We start from the raw sequence: 22,247 nt of genomic DNA on the forward strand, positions 1-22,247 counted from the left end.
TGAATGGGAGGGAATTTGGACATTTGAGAAGTTGTTACATAGACATTACATTCTACATGGGAACATATAAAGATTGTTTATAGTGAGACGAACTTCTGATGCCTGCTTATATTTCTTTTTAAGTGTACACATCTGCGTTAAAATTGTAATATACAAATACTGTAACATTTGGCCTATGCTCTTTTTAGAATCCGATTAAGTAAAATGTCTAAGGCCTATAATGGAAGAGAGAAGGTACATTGCTTTCAAGTAACTTCATGGAACCTGCTTAATGAAATGCCTTTTGCATATCTTTACTGCATGTAACTGATCAAAAATCTTAGCTTCCACTATGTAATTCAGATAATGTGTATAAGAAATATGGCCCAACCTGGCACAGGTTTTTAAAGCTCCCCAACTTTATATTCATTGATATGTTAAATACTAATTATTGCTACTAATAAAATATCATGGTAGGTTAATTTAAAGTCGGGATTGCTTAATTCTAGATCAAAGCCAAGCCAAGACTTTTTTTTATTCATATCTTGAGAGATGAAGGATGTAATTGAGTTCACATATGGGCTATTAAGTAACTTGAATATTTACTCCACACTTAAAACTGCTTCCTGAGCTGGTGTGGTAGCTCTTTTATCCATTGGAATGAAGTTCAAACAGTAATGCTACTGAAAGAGAGCTATAAAGAAGGAGAGATTGTGAATTCCTGCATCCTGATTAGCCAAGATAAGAGGATACTGGGGGTGGAAGCAAAGGTGGTGAGAGCTAAATTAGCTGTCTTGTTTGAGATAAAAAGTTTATTTCCTTAAGAAAAAATCCCAGCCAAGCAACTCTTTTCTTGTAAAGTTGAATGATCTTTCAGTGGCTCTGGTGTTCCTCAATAGAAAAATCACATAAGTAAAAGGTTTACATTAATCTCTGGAAAGATGTGCATATGGCTATAAACACACTCTTTCAAAAAAAAGAGAAGGACCATAAAAGCTAATGAAAATAAAGATTTGAAACAATAAGTGCATAAAATTGCAGCAATGTACCTCTGGATTTCCAGAAATTAATTTCTTTGGTCAGATCAGTAACACTTAAACACATTCGGTGCCTATTTTATAGATGTATATACCAAAGAGGTCATTTGCATGTGAAATTAATAGATTTAAATGCTTAGGAGTTTTGCAATTAACTGTAACATAGGGTTACCATATGTCCAGGTTTTCCCAGACAAGTTTTCTTTTTTCGCCCCTTGTCCTCCATCTGGGCGAATTTTTTTAAATGCAAGCAAAAGTCCTGGTTTTTGCTTTGCCTCTGTTTTTGCTCATGGCTGGTGGCACTGGGGAAGCTGATTGGCTGTCAGGAGATCATGTGCTTTCCACATGGGCCCCAGTAGCTGCTGAAAGGAGCAAGAGTGAACCAACTTTATTTTTTCCCTTCTTCCTTAAGCACTTTTCTAATCAGAAAAATACAACACACTGGGCATGTCTACATGACTTAACTTCTCAGTAGCCTAGTTTACTGCACAGTAAGAGTGCATCTACACATGTGTACCCATTGACTCCTCAATCTACATTTTCACTGACTACTTGTCTTGTATGCATACCAGCCCAGCCGCTGGCTTCGTTACTTTTCATTCCATCCAGGAAGAGCATACACCGACTGCTGAAACTTCCTTAGCCTGACGAAGGGTTTTTGAACCCGAAAGCTTGCTTAATAACTAATCTCCAACTATTTGGGTTGGTCTAATAAAAGATATCAGATTCACCCAAGGAACCTTGTTGACACATGTGCGCACTTACTGCACAGTAAAAAAATCGCTAATTGTGAGTAATTTTGCTACCTGCAACTGCAGGTAGCAAATTTACTTGTGATTAGTTACTGGGCAGTTACACACATGTAGATGCAACCAGGGAGGTTACTCCCAGGTCAGCCCTGCCACTAGGGGGCCAACTTGAGGCTAGCCCCAGGGCTCTGGGCTGGGAGCCTCTCCTACCCAAGGGCTTGGCTGCCTCTATGACAGCTCCTGCATCAGGCCTTTAAAAGTCTGTAGGCATTTTGAGCCCTGGTGCAGACCAGCAGGCAGCCTGAGACAACTCCAGCCCCTGTGTCCCCTTGGATAGGCTGTAGGCTAGCCTCACCAGCCTGCCTGCACCTGGCACTGCTGCCTGGAACCACAGTGCCACATGGCTGCCAGGCCAGGACCGTCCAGACCCGCTGGATGGTGCAGACTGCTGCAGCCTCCTGCCAGGCCTGCCATCCCCCAGAACCAGCTGCAGGCACCTTCTGGCCAGCACCACCTGCTTGCAGCCCATCCCCAGCAACCTGCCCAGAGCCTGCAGGTGGTGTAGGGCATCGTCTCTGCTAAGAGGCTGCCAATCCCGCGCTGTGCCCCTTTGCTGGGTGCTGCAGGCAGCTGCCCTGGCCCAGCAGCACAGGGACTGCTCTGCAGAGGTCCAGAGAGCTGGTGCTGGTGTAGGATCCCTGATGGCATCTGTGGAGGAATCGCCTGTCTGCTTTACTGTTGTAAGCAGACAGCCCGTCCCCACATCTGGTTCATTAACCACTGAGCTGTGACCTGGAATGCAGATATTCCTAAGGGAGGGGGGACCTGCTCCCTTTGTTTCAGTTCCCTGCCCTTACAGGTCATGTGACAAGTTCTCTCACCTGGTCAGTCTTATGTCGTTTGGAAGTATCGGTCAGCCACCAATGGGACTGCTTCTGGTGGGAGCTTAATGATAAGATCACAACAGGGATATATAAGGTCCCTTCTTCCTGGAAGTGGAGAAGACATGTTTTGGGGACACAGCCAGCTAGCCATGCAGCCTCTAGAGCAGGCTCAATCAACCTCTGGAAGGAATTGTGAATAACGTACATGAAATGTATCAGGGAATTTAGAATCTAGTGTTTTAGTTGCTTGTCAAAAGGCTACCAAGCTGTTTCGATTTGCTCTTGGATTTTCTTCTGATAATTCTCTGACTTGTACCTATCCACAAGCCTTCCCTTTCTACCCAGTAGAGCTATCCATTAGCCAGCCTTGTGGTACCTGCTTGAGAGGGTTTGAGCATGCCTGTTTGCTCCTTTCTCTCAGCTGGCATGCCTTTTTGCTCCCTTTGCTTGGCTGACTAAGGGAGGCTGCTTTCTATGCTTCAGGCTAATAGAAGAACTCCAAGATCCCAGGGTCTGTGTATCCCTGTGTATCCTGGGTGGCACAGGGCCCAGACAAAGACTGGAGTCCGGGTGCTGGCAGTGCTACACCAGGCTTGTGGGTGTGCTCCAGGAGGGGATCGGCCATATGTAGGTGCCCCAAGAGAGGCACTCAAAGCTTGGTTTTTGGCTGGCTGCAATGAGGCAGGCAGTTCAGTGCAAGAGAACCCTGATTGGCCCACCACAGCATCCTCCTCACTGACACCCATGCTCATGCCCATGCCTGCCACCTGGGGACCCAACTGATCCAAGACTGGTGACCTCGTGCCACTGTGGGATGAGGCAGAGGTGCAGTACCAGTTCACATAGGGCAAGTATTCCAACACCCACATCTGTGAGGATCTGTCAGGCCAGATGTGGGAGCATGGGTATGACCGGTAGGTTTAGCAGTGCCGCATAAAGGTCCAGGCCTTGTGGGCACAGTGAGTCACCATGACCAACCACAATTGTTGGTCCAGGAGTGGTCCACAGTTCAAGCCCTTTATGCAGCAACTGAAGGAGGTCCTTGTATCCCAAGCTGCTCCTGTCCTGCTCTTCCCCACAGCAGCAGCCAGGGGGAGCTCCAAGCTACCCTGGGTTCCAAACCCATGCTGGCAGGAGGCATGGGGGCTGGTCCCCATCTCTGTGGGACAGAGGAGAGCTGCCCCGACTGCTGGGAGGCAGCTGTCCAGCAGTGGGGACAGCTCTCCCAGCCACATGGGTTAGGGACAGAAATTACATATAAACTGTACAACTGATCAGAAACCTGTTCAACCTATAACACAACAAAAGTTCAGTGCACATAAACCACTTTCAAAATGACTGAAACAGGTTTAAGATAAACCTGGATGGATGTATTATCAGACTTAGCTGATTTAGGTTAAATCAGTTTATTGAACTTCTGTCCCAGATTCCCTCCAGATTCAAGTTAACTCACAGTTCCCCAAGAGGCTTTGCAGTTCACAGTTCATCTCTAAGATGAACCCTCTCTGTCTCAGGGTAGAGGGGCTAGCCTTGGCCTAACCTGTCTGCTCCAGCCAAGTGGGAACATGCACTCTTGTGCCCCCTGGCTTCTGCCCTGAGTCACTGCAGACATGTGGGTACATTTCCAGAATCAGAAGTCAATGATACTGTAATCTTGTCCATGTCTCTTTTCTCCCCATGGATCCCAAAGAGGTTGTCTTCACCCCTTGGGACTGAACTCACCAACAAAAAAGTCTCCTCTGTCTTTTCACTGTTTTTTTCCAGGTAAGGGGCTGGGGCTTTCCTCTGAGTTGGTTCCTCCTCTCATTGGCTCTCACTGCCTTCTCTCTCCTCCTTGTTCCCCTCTTCCTCAGTCCGACACAAGATGTTCTCCCAGAGTCCCCTTAAATTTCCCCTCACGACAAGCTGGGATCACCATGGCAGCACGCGATTCACTGCCTTCTTGACCCAGCTGTCTCCCCTTTAGCTTTTTGGCATGGCTCTTTTCTTTCCTTTGGCTGCATCGTTCTCCCTATTCCAGGCTTGAACTGGGGCAGCTGGGTTTGCTGTGGTAGCCTTTGGGCTGCTACAGTCCCAGCTGGCTTTCTTAATTAGTCAGGGCACAGCGTTTTTCTTTCCCCAGCTCACTGTGGTTTCCTTGGTGTCTCCCAGTAAGTTTATTCTCTTTGTTATAACCCTCATTTTCACATGGCAGGGTGCTTCAGCCACCCTGTCACAGAGGTAATAGGAACTATGCTTAAATCATGAAAGACTTGTAACCAAGAGAAATCCTACATCCATGTCCTAGCTCTGTCCATCAACCATTTACCCATCTCTTTCATATTGTATTAGGATTGAAGCTGTGGCTGTCATGATTCTTGGAGAATTGTGTCCCGTGCACTCCAGGGCTCTCCACCAAATATTTTTGTGCCTCCCTCACCTCTGCATGTCTTCCTCCTTTCTCAGAATGACTTTCTGCTAGCTGCTGCTCCATGGAAGCCTTGGTAAATGGAAATTCCACAGTAGTGAAGGACTGTCTACAAAAGGGCGTACAGTCAGGGCAGAATGAATGGATGCTGATTTGAAATACACAAAAGCCCATGGCAGAGTACTTTAATCTCCCTGGACAGTCCATTACTGACCTCAGAGTAGCTGTCATTAAACAATAAAACTTTAAAAACCAACCTAAACATTGAAGAACAATGAACTGGATTGTGTTAAACATGGTATCAACAGAGATCAAAAACCCTGACCCCTTGAACTAGCTGTTTACAGCTTCCCTCAAGGTGTTTGTTAACTGCTGTGTTTATCCATTTTAATCTAAGCAACCTACTTTTTCCTCTGGCAGCAGTGCCTCATCCTCCTTTTCTTTTCTTTTCTTTTCTTTTCTTTTCTTTTCTTTTCTTTTCTTTTAACCCTCTGCTTTTTCTGCAAGTCCATTCATAGTATCTGAAGAAGTAGGCGGTTGCCTATGAAAGCGCATGCCTAGTTGAACTAGTTAGTTTCTAAGGTGCTACCCTGACCTACCTTCTGCTTGAAAGTGTATTAAGATTCATAGCAAATTCCCTACTGGTATATTGTAACAGTGGAGAAGATACATTTATCACAACAACCCCATATATTCACTTGTGCAACAGAATCTGAGGGTCAGATCTATGGCCATGCACCAGTTATGAGCTATTCCCTATGAGGAACAGTAAAAGACCTGTCCTGTTGAATGATGGGAGAAGAAGGCTGTTTAGCACTTAGGGCATTGAATTGAGATTTTAATGGATTCAAAAACCTGCTGTACCACAGGCTTCCTGAGTGAATTTAGGTAGAATCTTAATGCTTAGTTCAACATCTGTTACATGGTAATAATAACATTTCCTTATTTAGAAGTGGTACTGCAAAGATAAATTAATTAATTCTTGTATTGCACTAGGATACTATGGTGGTGCATCTAGAGGTAGGCAGAAGTATGTTGTAAAGGAATTATAATAGGGAAAGAAGTAAGTAGAGAGGTTGTTAGCTATGTTAGTCTGAAGTAACACAGAAGGCTTTTATAGGCAACAACCTACTTTATACAATATTATGGACAAATTATATGGTTCATAGCACCTGAAAAAGTAGGTTGTTGCCTGCAAAAGCTTGTACCTCTCTGAACTAGACATCTCTAAAGTTCTACCCTGTCCTACCTTCTGTCAGAAGGAAATATGGTAATTATTATTATTTTTAGCTTCTTATTCTGTCACTATAAGAAAAGGGAGATAAGACTATTATAAATAGAGAGTTATTTTCTTTCAAATTCATCCAAAAATTGGTAAATTTTGAAGAAGCAGTGTTCCACTGACCATGGGAAAGTAGGTAAACACAGTTTCCACTAATCATTGCTTTTTTTTTTCCCATGGGTTGAAGCATCAGCAAGTCTCATGTTTCACCTTTAACATATCTCAATTAGTCTAATAAATTACTATTAACAAATCTGGGTTTGTTTGTTTGTCATCCATGGTACTAGCACAATTTTTACTTTTAAAAATCTTTTGCTCTCTAAAGTGAATATATGCCAGCTCTTTATGTCTAATAGTGACAAACTAATATTCCCTAACAGTTATACTGCGCACAGTTAGCTTTCTGTGTGAAGAAGGAGTCATACACCTTTAAAATCTACTTTGTATCATCTTAACAGTCTGTTCAAGACTGTTTAGTATTTACCCTATCACTTGGCAATAAATCACTTGCTCTTAGCAGGTGTGGTCTCTTTACACATATTTTCTTTGAATATATCTAATATTTTTCACTTTCCAGCAGGTAGTATGTTACTAAAAACGAACAGCTAGCCCTTTTGACCCAAGAAACTAGTCAACATTTGGTGTCTTGTTAGCTTGTCCAGTTACGACAGGGATGGGCAATTATTTTGGGTAGAAGGCCACTTACTGAGTTTTGGCAAGCCATCAAGGGCTGCATGACAGGCAGCTATGGGCAGATAAATATTAATTTTCTAAAATTTTTAGGGGCCCCACGGGCTGGATAGAATGACCTTGTGGGCTGCATTTGGCCCATGGGCTGCATTTTGCCCACCCATGAGTTAGGAGGAGAAACTGGTGAGAGTCAAATATGTCTCTCATAAAATCTTTATACTTACTTTATAAATTAATAAGATTTTATTCTTCATCATCCTGGAACGCAGAAAAACAGGACTTCATACTTACTTTATATATGAATAATTCCTGTTTCCATGAGTTCCAGGATGATCAAACAACAAGAAACAGTTTCCCTGCTCACAGCTTGAAAGCTTTTTCAATCAGTACCCAACTTGAAAACCATCTGTATAGGTTTCTCTCAGAGTTACTGTTCTACACAGTCCGGCTTCCTTCTTTGTCTTTTTAGTGCTTTTGCTTGCCTCTGGCTTCTTCTTCTCTCTAATACACACAGGGCACATCTAAATGAGACATTTACTGTACAGTTGGCTAATTAACCATGCAGTAAACGTCTCTGCATCTACACGTGTGCCCCTATTAGGCCGCACAAAACTAATAAACTCCACAGCAAGGCAGGACTTGTAAATACCAAGTCTTACTCTTCTGTGGAGTTTTTTCATGTATAGCACCACATGTGTAGACGCTGACCCAGCTGGCTGGGGCACGAGGGTGTTTCAGTGCTGGGCTGCCTGCCAGCTAGCCTCGTGCTGAAGTACTCTAGTGCCCCAGCCAACTCCTTTGTAGCACATTGAGCCCAGTAGAAGCAGCCCCTGGCTGGTAGGCTGGCCCCTGGACTCCCTGCCAGCTGGGACTGCTGCAAACCAGCTCAATGTGCTGCGCTCTACGTGCACCTATAAACTGTACCTGGGAGCTTCCTGAGAGCAATAAGCTGCAGAGCAATAAGCTCCACAGTTTATTGCTGCTCATTAATGGCATGTGTAGACACACCCACACAGACACTCTAAATTCCTACTCATCCTAAACTCACCCACCACCACTGCTGCTGCTGCTGTCCCCACTTGAGCCTGGCTCTCCAAGCAGCCTGGCTGGAGCAGCATAGGAATAGCTTTGGAGCTCTTCCCACCCCTGAGTCAGCTAGGGACAGTGGTGATGGAGGGCAGGGGAAGGGGCTAATGGGAGAGGAGAGGATGAGCCACTGAGTACAGAGGGGAAGGGAAAGCATGCTTGAGAGCAGGGGTGGGCATTCTTTCCTAATTCAAGAACTTTAAGTTCCTATTTGCATGATGTGGTCTGCCCACTCCAGTAGTGTGAGGGGAGGTTAGGAGCAGAGGATACAGCATCTCTGCAGCCCCAGGCACTGCTTCCCCACTCTCTTTTACAAAATCCTGGATCTACCTATGCATGTGCCTTTGACTTGGTCCAGGATATGTGCCTGTGTTTTGGTTCAAGGTCTCTCTGAGTGCATCTACACATTAAATTAAGGTGGCACAATGAACTCCAGAGCAGTTCATACTGGAGTTAACTGCTGCTGGGTGCAACGTCTACACATGCACCTGAGACAATGGCAATTTGAGCTAAGGGAGAGCAAACTCCTGACTACCTGCACTGACCAGGCACAATTTATGCCCCCTGTCACTGTCTACTTGTGTGTTTCAATGCAATAAAGTACTCTGCCAGGGACTGTACTATCCTACAGCAGAGTTAATTAATTTACTGTACCCTAATACCAGTGCATATGCAGACTGTGACACTTTACTGCAGAGCTAATTAGTGAACTGTACATAAAGGCTAGGGACATCAAAAAGCCAGAGCCTGAATTGATTCAATCTTTGCAGGTTAGTCTAACCTGCCTAGACTGAATCAGTTTGCAACTGTTCAGCCATTCCCTCTGAACTAAAGAAATGCAGGCGTATGCCTGCAGTGACTCAGGCTAGAAGCCAGGGGCACTAGAGCAGCTCTCCCTTCCCTTCCATAGTGCTGAGCTAAGGGTGGGTTGTGGTGAGACAACATCAGGCCTTCTGATTAGGGAGGGGTTTAAACCCCTACCCTGCCTGCACAGTCCCAGGCTTTTACCTGTTTGCTGTACCAGGGGCAGGAGTGTTGCCAGCCCCCAGCCCCTGGCTAGCAGTCTGAGGCAAAGGAGGGCATGCAGTGCATGCATCTGTTGATGATACTGAGCTTTTCAATCTCCCTCTCCCTGCTTCTTCAAACTGTCTGCAAACCTGACAGGTGAGGAAGCCTGCAGGGAGCTGATAACACAGTGTTTATCAGCCCATCAACAAAACAAAAGCCTCTCTTTAGTTCAAGCTCTTCTTAAACAGCTTTTTCCAAGGAACAAATGGAGGGACATTACCAGCTGACCAGTTGATTAGTTCCCAAAATCCCTAAGCAGACATATTTCTGTCTGCCTGTCCCCATGAATGGCATGTGCTCCAGGTGATGGGGGGGGGGGTGCATGGCTGCACTGGTAGCAGGAGCGCAGCAGCGGCAGCAGGAGCTCAGCAGCAGTGAGCGGGGAGCTCCCACAGACATCACTGGCACTGTTGGTGGGGTGGGGGGTGGCGAGGTCTGACCAGGGGTCAGCGACCACCCACAGGTGCCACCAGCAGCGTCAGCCAGCAGGGATTGCTGGCCGCCCACAGACGCCACCAGTGGTGTCAGTGGAGGATGGCAAGCAGGGACCTCCTGCAGACACCGCCAACAGTGTCAGTGGTGCCTTCTTGCAGGGGCTGCATCACCATGCTCAGGGGATGGACGTACACACATGTGCACCCCTACACTTTGGCCCTGCCTGTCCCAGTGAAATTGGAGACGCACACACGTAGACACCTCTCAGCATTAACTAGCATACCACATGCATAGGGTCCATGGGGCTGGGGGCTGTGCTGTGGGAGATGGGGGGTGGGGGATCCCTGCTTGAGCAGTGAGCACTGAGGGGTGGGGAGCAGGGGGAAGCCAGGCAGACCCTGCTGTGTGTGCAGTCTCTGCTGGAGCATTGGCTAGGGAGCAGAGGAGCAAGGAGCAGAGAGCACAGCCCAGCCCAGCCCAGCCCAGGGCTGCAAAGCATTTGGGATGCTGAGGGACTCTGGTTTAACTCAAACTAGGAATGGGGTCTGGGACGGACATTGCATAAACCGGTTTAATCCAAATCATTTAAGTATGATACTACATTCAACCAGGTTTATCTTAAACCAGTTTCAGCCATTTTGAAATTGGTTTATAGGCACAGAACTTATATTCTGTTACAGGTTTAAAACAGTTTCTGATTACTTAAACAAGTTTATGTGTAATGTCTATCCCTTGCCAAAGTGCATATGTAGATGCACACCCTATTCCTTACAATTAACCCAAACAAAAGGTGCTAGCTCAATTAATTTTAATGCAATCTATAACAAAATTAACTGTAAAACTGCTTCATGCCTAAAATCCATCTAGCCCAATATCCTGTCCCTGACCAAGGCCCAGAACAGGATAACTCAGAGACTGCTACAGAAAACTCCATAGGCGTATCACCATGAACAGGAACACCTGTGCCACGTGCACTCTGGTGTGTGGCACATTGCAACTGTGCTGGCCCCAGCAGTCTTACCTGGGGTCCTGGGAACCTCCAGGAGCTGCAGCTGTGCCACTCCTGCATCAAGGAGCCTGGGCAGCAGCTGCAGCATGGCTCCAGCCATCCAGACTCCAGTTTTGGGTGGCGTTTGCTGCCACCATGTGCGCCACCCCACTGTTTTTCAGGTGTGGCTTTTTCTGACCACAGGATCTCCTGGGGTCAAACCCTCCCCACATCCCTTCACCTCCTGCACTGCAAAGTAGCAGTGCTGGAAACACCTGCATGTGTGGCTCCATGTACCACGCTCACCTGGAAGTGCCCATTTATGGCATAATCTTCCTCCATGTTAACTCCATCTTACTCCTACAGCTAAAGTAGGGTGATTCAAACTGGTTTAAATCCTGAAACAAGCATTGTATGGCAACTAGAACAAAATTAATTAACAGAAGGCTCAAAGATTTGAGTCATAATCAAAAAGTAAATTTGATGTTTCCATGATAAGAACAGGCCAAATGCAGAATCATTTATCTAACCCTTTCTTCTTCCCAGCTCAACCTGCTCAGCCTTTGGACATTTTGATAAGTGACCTTTGGATATGAAACAATCCCTCATTTACAAAGCAAAACTTCAGTGTAAGAGGTTTTGCAAAACCAAAACCACCACAAATCTAGAAACCACAAGTATTATGCAACTTCCTGGAATAGCCCCAAAGAAGCTCCACTCTACCCAGCACATTTCTATTTCTCCTATGAGCAGACCAGCTCAACTGAGTACATGATTTTTATTCATTCTTTGTATAGTCCATAAAGCAAAACTGCCCCCAAAGATACCATATTCTTTGAACCTAGCCAAACTGTAGTGGTTAGCTACATTAGGACTGAATCCATAAAATCCTGTATTTGAAGGGATTTAGGTTGTAGCTGTGTTGGTCTAAGGACATAGGCAGACGAGGTTCCTTGGGTGAATTTGATATCTTTTATTAGACCAACCCAAATAGTTGGAGAAAAGTTATTAAGCAAGCTTTCGAGTTCAAAAACCCTTCGTCAGGCCTGATGAAGGGTTTTTGAACCTGAAAGCTTGCTTAATAACTTTTCTCCAACTATTTGGGTTGGTCTAATAAAAGATATCAAATTCACCCAAGGAACCTTGTCTGTATTTGAAGGCTGATTTTGTAAAACCAGTTTTTGCAAAGCACAATATTGCCTGTTGCTGTATAGTAGTTTTGGATTCTTTGACACAAATTTGGCATAAAAGTTCTTTTACTTAATCTAAAGGTGAATGTATTGCTTAATATTCACAGCACTTCTGATGCAATTCGGCAAAGGACAAAAACATTTGCTTTTGAGCATGTAAGTTAAGTACTTGTTAAATGCTTTACTGAGCAGTGACGCTTTGGTAAATCAAGGTCCGTATTTCTCACAGTAAGTCCTTACACTAAATATTAAAAAACCCCCCACAAAACAAGCCCTGTACCTTGTTCCTTCTGTTTGAAGGATTAAAATCTTCAGGTTCGTAACCCTACCATTTTGGTCGTAGCTGTGCAGGCCTTACTGTGGCAAACACTCCAATGCTATTCTATGGGTATTTTGGCTGATTAAGTACTACAATATTGAGCTCATCATGCTTTAGAATGTTAAATTTTTCTGATCATCTAATTAAGCAAACCAGTTCATTACAAGGAACACTAAGGTGCTAATTCAATCCCTGCCTGTGATTTTTTTTCAAGCTTGTTTACCTGTGAAGCCATGTGTAACTAAAGAAAATCCCCACAGCAAGTGGTGGGAGATAGAGGGAGAAGAGGCCTCACTACTGCATTTCTTTAAGCTTTAGTCCAAAATCTCCAAGCCCCCAAGGTTTAATTATCGTGTGCAGTCTAGTGTTGAATAGGAAAAAGGGACTGTAGCACGATGGAAAGATTTTTTACACTGATACGCACAAAGGAACAGGAGCATTAAGTGAAAAAGTCTAGGGTTCTAAACTCATTTGAAGTGAATAAGGAAAGAAATAACTTTTTAGGTTTCAATTAATTATGTATAGAATGATAAATATTTAATATTTTCTTCATATCTCTTGTGTGAAATGCATCTGTGGGGTTAGTGCAAGAGAGTAAACAAGTTAGAAACTCACAAGTTAGCTTATATAAAGCAACCTTTCTCTAGCATTTACATTTATCTCATTTCATGTTATATTACTGGTTAGCAGAACTAAAAGGTGAAAAGACCCCACACTATTATTCACTTTACCACATGTGTGACCTGAAGAGGATTAAAGGTTTGTTCAAATCTCTATTCATAATGTTCTTGAAGGTTTTTCAAAGAACACTTTAAACAAAGGTTGCCAAACTAAGCACTTCTTTTGTTGCTACTTAGCTGAGGTCTATTGTCAATTAGTAAGCAGTCTTTTCAGATCAATGTAATTGGGCCTTTCAATTCTAATTACATCATATACATATAGACAAATGTGCTAATAATAATAATAATAATTATAATAACAACAACGTACTCTTATAACAGGTGCCATGTGCCACCATAGACTTGGCTGCATTTCAGTGGTACTGTGAATCTGTAAATCTAGAAAATATTTTGAGGCTTGCAAATAAAATAAGAAATCTATTTAGAATTGGAGTGAGTGCCTTGGTTAAGGTTGCTTGAATGATTATTGCAGGACTGACCTTTTCATTTTTAGGCTGAAAATTTTCAAGGCTTCTGTCTGCTTCAAAGTGAGTACTTTGGAAACATTTGAGCAAAAGTACAATGAATTTTTTTAGTAAAAATTGTTTTGGAAAATACATACTTGGATGATTCTTGCAAGCTTTGCGGAACGAGTAGTCATCCTACTGAAATAACTGCTGATAGAAACTTGGCAATTGACAATAACATAGATCCCGCTGAAAAGCCTTTACATTCTCTGGGAAAATTTTAATTTTGTTGTGAATTATGGGTTTTTTAATTATGCATGCATGCACTGTGGTCAGATTCCATTCCACGTATTAGGTGTGTAAATGGACCAAGGCACGTTTTGCTAACACAAAATGTAGGGTGGATCCTTTATGCCTTTTTGCAACTCCATCTTAATGATCAAATGATGGTGTGTTATGGAAGTAGAATTTTCGGGGCTTGAGCGGGGTGGTACATAGTCACCCTTATGTGCATAAACCCACCTGGATCTGTGCAATAGAATCTGGCCCTGTACATTGAAATTCAAATTAATCATAAGCATGATAGATACTCCTACATATATTTGGACATGGGCTTATATAGCAGACCATGTACTTCTTTCATGATACCTCTATCCATCAAATATAAAATGTACATTTAACAATGTACATAAAGTTTGGAAATTTGACTTATGTGACTTTAAAGTTTGAACTGTGAATTTGTGCCTTCAATTTCCTCTAGGACTGATTTATGTTTGTGTGCTTTTTAACATACTGTGTATGCCAGAGAAATGTCCATGTTCAGTAAATAATAATCTTTCTTTCTAAATAGAAATGACACGAACACCTGGATCCAGACCTACTGGATAAAACAGTATGATAATACCCAGTATGATAGTCAGATCTCAAAGTACTGATAGACATTCACGGTGTCCTGATATGAAAAACATGACAGTATATATTTCAGACAGAGGTGGTCTGGATCAGAATAGCATGACACATAATGGGCATACATTAGCTTATATAAATAGTGGTAGTAGGATAACCAGAACACTATTAACTCCAGACTGAATTGCAAGTTGTTGTTCCCAAAATCTTCCAGGAAAGTCTGTGTGTGTAGCCACTAGTCAATATTTTGATCAAATTTCTGGTTAGTTATACAAATCATTTTCAAGAGACAGGAAATGGAAAATGCAAATGTTAGGTTTTTGTTCATGCCCTATATGTATAAGGATCTACATTTCACCTTGCATAGATCAGTAAACATGCCAATGTAGACGAGCAAAACAACAATTTGCAAAGTAAGCATCAAGAAATCAAAGGGTGCTACAACAGGAACAGCCAGAGGATATTTGGGTGACCTTTACTGGAAATTTCCAACCTGTTATAAGCTTTGGGCTAATGTAACTTTACATTTCTGACTCTCTAATGGTTGATTTGGTTTAATGCAAGGACCAACCTACCTAAAAGCCTCTTATCTTTAGACGATATACCCTCAAGCTTACAAATAGACTTTCTCAATTTTACCCCCAGTTTAACAGATTTTTTTTCTTATAGAAATTAAAAAGAAGAAGGGAGGACTTGGCAGCTGCTGCTGCTAGTGATATTCATGCCAATTTAGCTGTTACTCTGTCATTAGGCTCCAGTGCTCTGGAATGTTTTAGAAATATAAGCACCTTCTGTTTCATTAGATTTACTTGGATGGCTGGGAGCCTGGAAAAAAAGGACTGGAGAAAAGAGATGGCTATTGCCCCTGCCTCAAGCCCCTTGTTTATGAAAACAAATTTCCACCTATCTGCAACATGTTAGCATGGAGTCAAAATGTGTTTTTCCAATCTACCCTTGGACATGCATTGGTCACCAGTTCCAACATATACATGCTTTTCAAATATGTGTCTATAGGCAATAGAAAGTTTATACCTTTTAGTTACTGCCAGATTTTTTTTTTTTTTGAAGCAGCCTGTTTTTTAATCAAAAATTAATTTTACAGAGTGAAAGCTTGAGATGTAGAGATACCTGCTAAATGGCAACACTTGTTCATTAGAGCTGAGTTCCTAAGTAACCATTTAAAAAAGGATAGAGAATGCTAACCACCCTGGCAATGAGATTTCAATGGGTAGAGGTGAGGACAGCAGCTGCCTTTCCCATCTCATGCTTCCCAGTGTTCTCATGTGCTGCTCTTTGTTGTTGCAGAAGCCTCTTAAGTACATAATAATGGGTACAACTCCAATCAGTTGTGACCTCCTGCTTGAGCTGATGATTGGACAAATTGTTTACTTACTGCAGCTGCAGCAGAGATTGCTGGTTCTAATAGAATAGCCAAGGTCCATGAATTTTACATGTTACTTTCAACATATTTAAAATGCTCCTTTCAGAATTTAAAAAGAGCAAAGTTTTGTCTTTAGTGGTTAAAATCACCACTATATTTGGTTTTCCAGCTGCAGCATTTAGCCAAACAAATATTAGAGGCACTCTAGGAACAAGTTAGTGAGCAGCCAGTGCAGTAAATCAATTCATTGATACCATCTTTAGAAGACAACTAATCTACATATATATTATTTTTCACAATGACATACAGAAACTATAATAAGCAATGTGGGAATGATCAAAACCTAGCCAATTGGCCAGCATCCCTGGAAAATGTTATCTATTTATCCTAAGCTATTCAGTTACCCTCAAAGAAAGGACTGATACCTCAGAAACAGCAGTCATATTAACATGCAAGTTATCTGGAATCAGAATAAGACGCTAAGATAAGCAAAATCCCAATATTCTGTTGTACAAACTCCATGAGGAACTGTAAATAGACTAAATTGCCATTGAAGGTTTGCACAAATTACCCACTGCCAAATAGACTTTTATTTACCTCATTTATTAAATACTCTGTCACTTTGCTGAATTCTTGTTCTGTGTTCTCTGAATGGCTCTCTCCAATGTCAGACCAGAATTACTGACTCATCAATTGTTATGGAAGCATAAATCCGTATCCAACATATCCAAATTAGCATAGCTCCATTAGATCAGCCCCATAATCTCTTGTCCGATTCATTGTCAAATCTGTTTACTTTACAGTATATGCAGTCTTATCCCAACTTTACCATAAATAATCTTGCAAAACTTAAATTCTATCACTGGCATGTGCATTCATTTTGGTTACATCACCCCTTCTGTACAAGCAAACTTGCCTCAAAAATTCATCAGTATAGAAGAACATCTGTTCTCTTCTTTATTGACTTCTGAGGAGAAGAGTCAAGTCTTTAAAAATACCTCTTTATTATTGAGATACAGAAGCCACCCCACAAACAGGCCTGTACATCATCATCATCATTATTAGGGTGGTGATAGTATCTATAATATGTTCGCCAGAGTTCAAAAAGTCTAATGTTTTCTTTCTCTTTGGGAGAGGGAGTAATTTCAAGTGAAAAAGAACAGAAAGCAGAGACAGCTCATGTTACTGAATTACCCTTGCCAAAACCCAGTGCAACACATGAACATTTAGCTCTAATTTCAAAGATATTTAACTATTCCAAATAACAGTATAGAATTTTTCTACCTGATCAACCAAAAATATATAAAAAAAATATTAAATTCTAAAAAAATCAAAAATTAAAACTTCTCCCCAAGCAGAAATTTTACACTGAAAAAGGAGAAGTGACAGACACTGTATGGAATCCTCTAGCAACTATGGTGGTGCTTCTAATCAATAGTATCTGGAAGGCATTCACATCCAGATCTGAAGCTTCTCAATGGGACTTAGGTAGAATTTAGATATGCAGATCCCAAAGAAAGATCCAAATTGGTCCTGCTGCAATAGTCAGAAAAGTCAGGTCAGTATCTCCATTTTAGACTGATGGACTCCCTAGACAAGTGGTTCTCAACTTGCAGCCCTCACCCACTCCCTGACCCCCCCGACCGTGACACAGTCCACTTTTGCCAGTCCCCATGAACAGTCTCACAGCCTCACTTCCCTTCAACTCCATGCATGTTTTCACAGTCCCATAGCCTATCTCAAAGCTTCTCACACAGCTCATTTATCTCCCCATCTCATGTCCCTCCCCACTGTGTCACATTAAGGAGGTAATGTCACTTATCATTTGGGGGGTAGCATGCAGTTGGTAGTGTGTGTTGTCTTAGCATGATGCTACCCAGCATGGCAAGAATGTTATGATGGGAGGGGGCCATTGATCCTCCAACTCCTCCACTGTAGGAGCCCATGGGTGGGCTTCCTTACAGCCCACCCATACCCTATGACCACAGGTGACCTGCTGCCCACTGGTCCAGGACCAGTGTCCTAGGTGTGCAAACTGCACATGCTCAGGAGCAATCTGACACCTTATTCCTGCCTAAGATCCATTGCAAGCAAATTGTGGTTGGGGAGGCATCTGAAATCTGCCTAGGTCCCCAAAGGGGTCTTATTCAGTAGATATCTTCCAAGCGCACACACTCCAACAGCATTAATTTTATGTTAAAGAAAAGGCCAGTGGTAGTTCCTAGTGGTCAGACCACGCAAGTAGGCAGTGGAAGACTATGAGATAGGTACTGCCCTAGGAGGTATGCTTTGTTCACAGTGATGGTTATGCAATTTGCATTAAAGAATCACTGGACAAAATACATAAACAGCATTTGGAGCTAGGGGCAGAACATAGGAGACTAATGCATCTCTACAGGAGAAATAGGATCACCATCCTGAGCCAGGTCACATTATCTTGGAAAAGAAGGAAGCAAGTCAGAGCAGCTTAGTAGCAAGCAGGATCTGGTGCAGAAAATTCATTATCAAGATCATTTTCTCTTAAAGTGTCAAAATCCTAAGATAAGGAGCAAAAATACTGAGCTTGAGAGAAGTTATAATACTTGGAAAAAACATGTCAAATGAATGGGAAAAAGAACTGAGGGTATATTATAAATATCACAGCATATATACACATATACAGCCAAGCATCACTTTTAAACAAATTTCACTGACAAGGTTATTTTAGTAGAAGTTTTGAGGCAGTAAAACAAAATCTTTGACAAGATGAAGGCTCTTATTTAATGTGATACATTCATACCATTGATACATTCCCACTCAAACAGGAAATCCTGTCACCCACATGTAATCTTATTTGCTTTCTGTTTGCAAATTTCCAAAGATTCAGTCCTCCAAAAGGAGTGCAGAAGAAAATATAGGTCTTGGATATAATTCAGCACGAGGAGGGCATCCAGTACAACCAAACTGAAAAGTACCTACCCAAAGATGACACTGTTCCATGTGCCAGGCCAGATGCTGTGTATTTATCAATGTCAGGATGACATAGATGCAACACTTGAGCAAATTTCCAATACCCTCAAGTTGTTCCCAAGACAAGAAAGCAAGAGAACCCTTAGCAAAAATTATTATAAAGTATGAAATACATTCTTCTTTAACTTTCTCTGAAACTCCTAGCGAAGAAAGCTTGTTGGCAAACCTTCATTACCTACTTCCCTTGCTACTAATGTTACCAATTCTAGTCAATAACATGTATTTTTAAACATGTAATCATTGCTAAGACTGTTGAAGACTTCTTATAATCTCTGATACTTTATTCTGTTGAATAAATTATTTTAAACTCAATGACATGATGTTGTTGCCTTAGAAGTAAGTGTGCTAAGGCACTCAGGGTGCCTGCTACCTTAAGAGGTCAGGTAGCCTGTGAAGTCATTGGTAGGTGCAGGTGCAGGTCAGGACTAATTGGGAGTCAGCTGACCCAGGGAGCCAGCAGGTGAGACTGTGACTGATTGGAAGGAGTCATCTTACTCAGGAGGAGGGCCTGGCTTAGAGTAGGTGTAAGCCCAGGCCCTGAGAGAAGCCGGCGGTAAGATCTGGAGCCTGCTGAGAAAACACCACCCGAGGAGGAGGACTGTAACTCTGGAGCATCACTGCAGAGAGGACAGCTGAAGCAATCTGGAGGTTTGGAGAGGAACTAAGGGGAGGAGGAGGTTTCTAGTGTAACCCAGGTACACCCAAGGGTGTGCCCTATTCCCCATTGGAATGGGGTGGGTAGGCTGGAGGTAATGCTGTGAGAGGGATGCTAGAATTTCAAGCAGATCCCTCTTTTCTCTATAGAGTTAGCCCAAACCCAAAGTTCTTAACTATATTCAATTTGAGTTATAATATACATAAACATAAAACTAAATATCATATACATATATTTACACAGTGAACATTAACCAATAACCAAGGTCAAACCCTAAATAACACTATTTACAATATCACAATAGAACATTTCAATCGCAAAATATAATGCACAAACATGTACAATCTTAATAACATCTATTTCCTTAATATAGTCCTGGACACATGGCAAGAGATAGTCCTCCTTCCAATGGGGTCCCCTGGTGGGGTGTCCAGGAAGCACCAGGGGCCCCTTAGGGCCTTGATTAGGCAGGGGGAGCTTCTCACCCAGCCCCTTCTCTGGGTTTGCCTGCCCCAAATGTTTCCCCATGGGACCCAAGGGCCCAATGACTCGCGCTCCCTCAGGTGGCGGTGGTCAGGGCACAGCTCAATAAAGTCTCCTCTGCTGGAGTGCCTTTTCAGGCCTCTCCTGCACTGCTGGGCTCCTCTCCACCCTGTGCCTTGCTCTGGGCACTGAGGGCTCAGCTCCTCTCAGCTGCTGCACCACTGCTGCTAGCTCCTGGGTGCTGGGCCTCATGCTGCAGCACTACCATTTCCCCGTGCCCTGGCTTGGCACTGAGGGCTCTCTTAGCACAGACCGGGTCCTTCAGGCTCTGACCAGCCATCCTCACACCAGATGGCTAACCCGGCTCCCAAGGCTCAGGCCTGTGTGCCGCCCTGCGCACCATGGGACCTGGCCACTTGCTGGGAGATGAGGCCTGAGCCACCTCACTGCAGGTCCCAAAGCCCTGCTGGGGTTGCAGGCTTAAGCTACCGCTTGCGGTTCCCAAAGCCTGGGCTCCATGCACCAAACTGCGCACTGTGATGGTCCCGAGCAGTCTCACACTGCTCCCAGGGCCAGGTCTCCATGAACTGTCCCTGTGCACCGTCAACAGCCCAAACGGTCTCACACTGCTCCCAAGGTTGCTCCTCAGTGGCAGCTTCAGGAGCCTTGGGCTTATTGTCCATTGAGGGAGAGCTCCCCAGCTTTTTTTGGCTCTGCTCTTCTTGAGTGCCCCACTGCACCTCCCCTTGTGTTGGGCACGCAGCTCCTTTTACACGCTTCAAGGCTCTGCCCCTGAAGTCTTCCGGACCTGATAGTTTACAGTCTTCAATCAAGTCCGGGGCAGCTCTTCTCTCCCTCCCCTGAGGAAATGGGTGTGACTTTATTTCTCCTGCTGCCTCCTGATTGGTAGATGAGCTCTACCAATCAAACCAGCAGGATCTCAAGCCTGGGACATGACCCAAGATCTGAAAAGTGAGCCTGCTACACTAGGGTCCCAGGGAGAGGTCTGGAGCCCAGATTGAGGGGCTAGGAGTGTGGGACCCATGAGGGCCCAGTAGCCTAGTGCAAGGCTAAGTGTATGGGACTAGTGAGGGTCCAGGAGCCTCAGAGACAGGGCTAAGTCAAAGAAAACATTTATGAAGATGCCGTCTTCCAGGCATGGGGCATGATGTAGAAGAGGAATGGAGCCATAAGGCAGGGACCACAGTGCACCTGGTAGTCATTTGAGAAAAGCAATTTGGGAACCCCTGGGGCAGCCTCCCTCATAATGATAATAATAAACAGCAAGGTCTAGTGGAAAATGAAGGGGTGAGTGCCCAGAAAGTGAGGGCTGCAGGGACTCCAGGGGCTTCATGGCCAGCTCTGGAAGGACACCCTGCCACAATACATTAAATGGATCTCATGGATTCTGGAAAAATTTAGTGGTTTCTCAAACAAGCAATCTCAGTAAAAACTAAAAAAACTAAATAGTTTGATGTTCCCAGAGAACAGATTATTCATTGTGTCAGAAAGAGACAGTTGATGTATGGATCGACAATAATCCAATATAGCCCTGAGCTTCTAATATCAATTACTATTGGCTTTATTTCCTTCTTGCTTTCTTTACCATTCATCACCTCTTTTTCATGCTTCCTTCCTGGGTTTTCATATTTGCTCTCTGAGAACAGTAACATAAGGGGTGATTTCTAGTCCAGGTGAATTTTCATAATTTTGCATTGATTACAGTGGGATCAAGACTTGTTTCCAGATGCAGTATTTCTATTGTCAGTTAGAACTTATAGTCCATCTTTATATGCCAAACATATATGAGTCATGTATTCTCAACTGCCACAACTAATGTAGAATAACATTAGAGAAATCAGCCGACAAAGATTTCCATAGTAGGTTATAAGTAAACCGAAATCCAGGTGGCTGTATAGTGCCAAAGAGTAAAAAGACATTTTTTTTGTTGGCTTACTAAAAGTTTGTACAAACTTTGAAGGCATGAAGCAACACATACAAAAGATAAAATTTTGCTTCATTCTGCATATTCTGTAATTCAATTAATATTATAATTATTAAAGTTGTTTAATTTCTGTATGAAAATGTCTCTCCTATAATATGCTTTTCCATCAGAATCAACTTTTTTTTTGTGGGAAAAGGTGATTTTTTTGACAACATTTCAATTTACTGATCCAGAAAATCAACATGAAAAATATTAACATATTTCCAATCAATATTTTTAATGGAACATTTTTCTTCAAAATGCTGATTGAAATGACTTTTGCATCTCAAAGGGCATGTCCAAACATGCAGGCATGTGCACTTGCAGCAGCTCAAATGGGAGTGGTACAAATTTGTGCCATGGATTTTTGCCTCAGCACACATGGCTGAACATGTACCTTGGTGTGGGGCAAGTTGTGCCACTTGGGGAAAAATGACCCTGCCCAGGTCCTCCTGGATCTGCAGCCAGGGGAGGCTGGAGCCTGGGGCCAGCACCTGTGCTATTGCCAAGAAGATGTTCTCAGCATGGTGGCCTGCTTTGAACTGTCAAAGCATGTCCTCCTGGAGGTCAGCCACCTCATTTGCCTTCC

The sequence above is a fragment of the Alligator mississippiensis genome, chromosome 1, assembly GCF_030867095.1.
Source record: "Alligator mississippiensis isolate rAllMis1 chromosome 1, rAllMis1, whole genome shotgun sequence".
NCBI lineage: Eukaryota > Metazoa > Chordata > Crocodylia > Alligatoridae > Alligator > Alligator mississippiensis.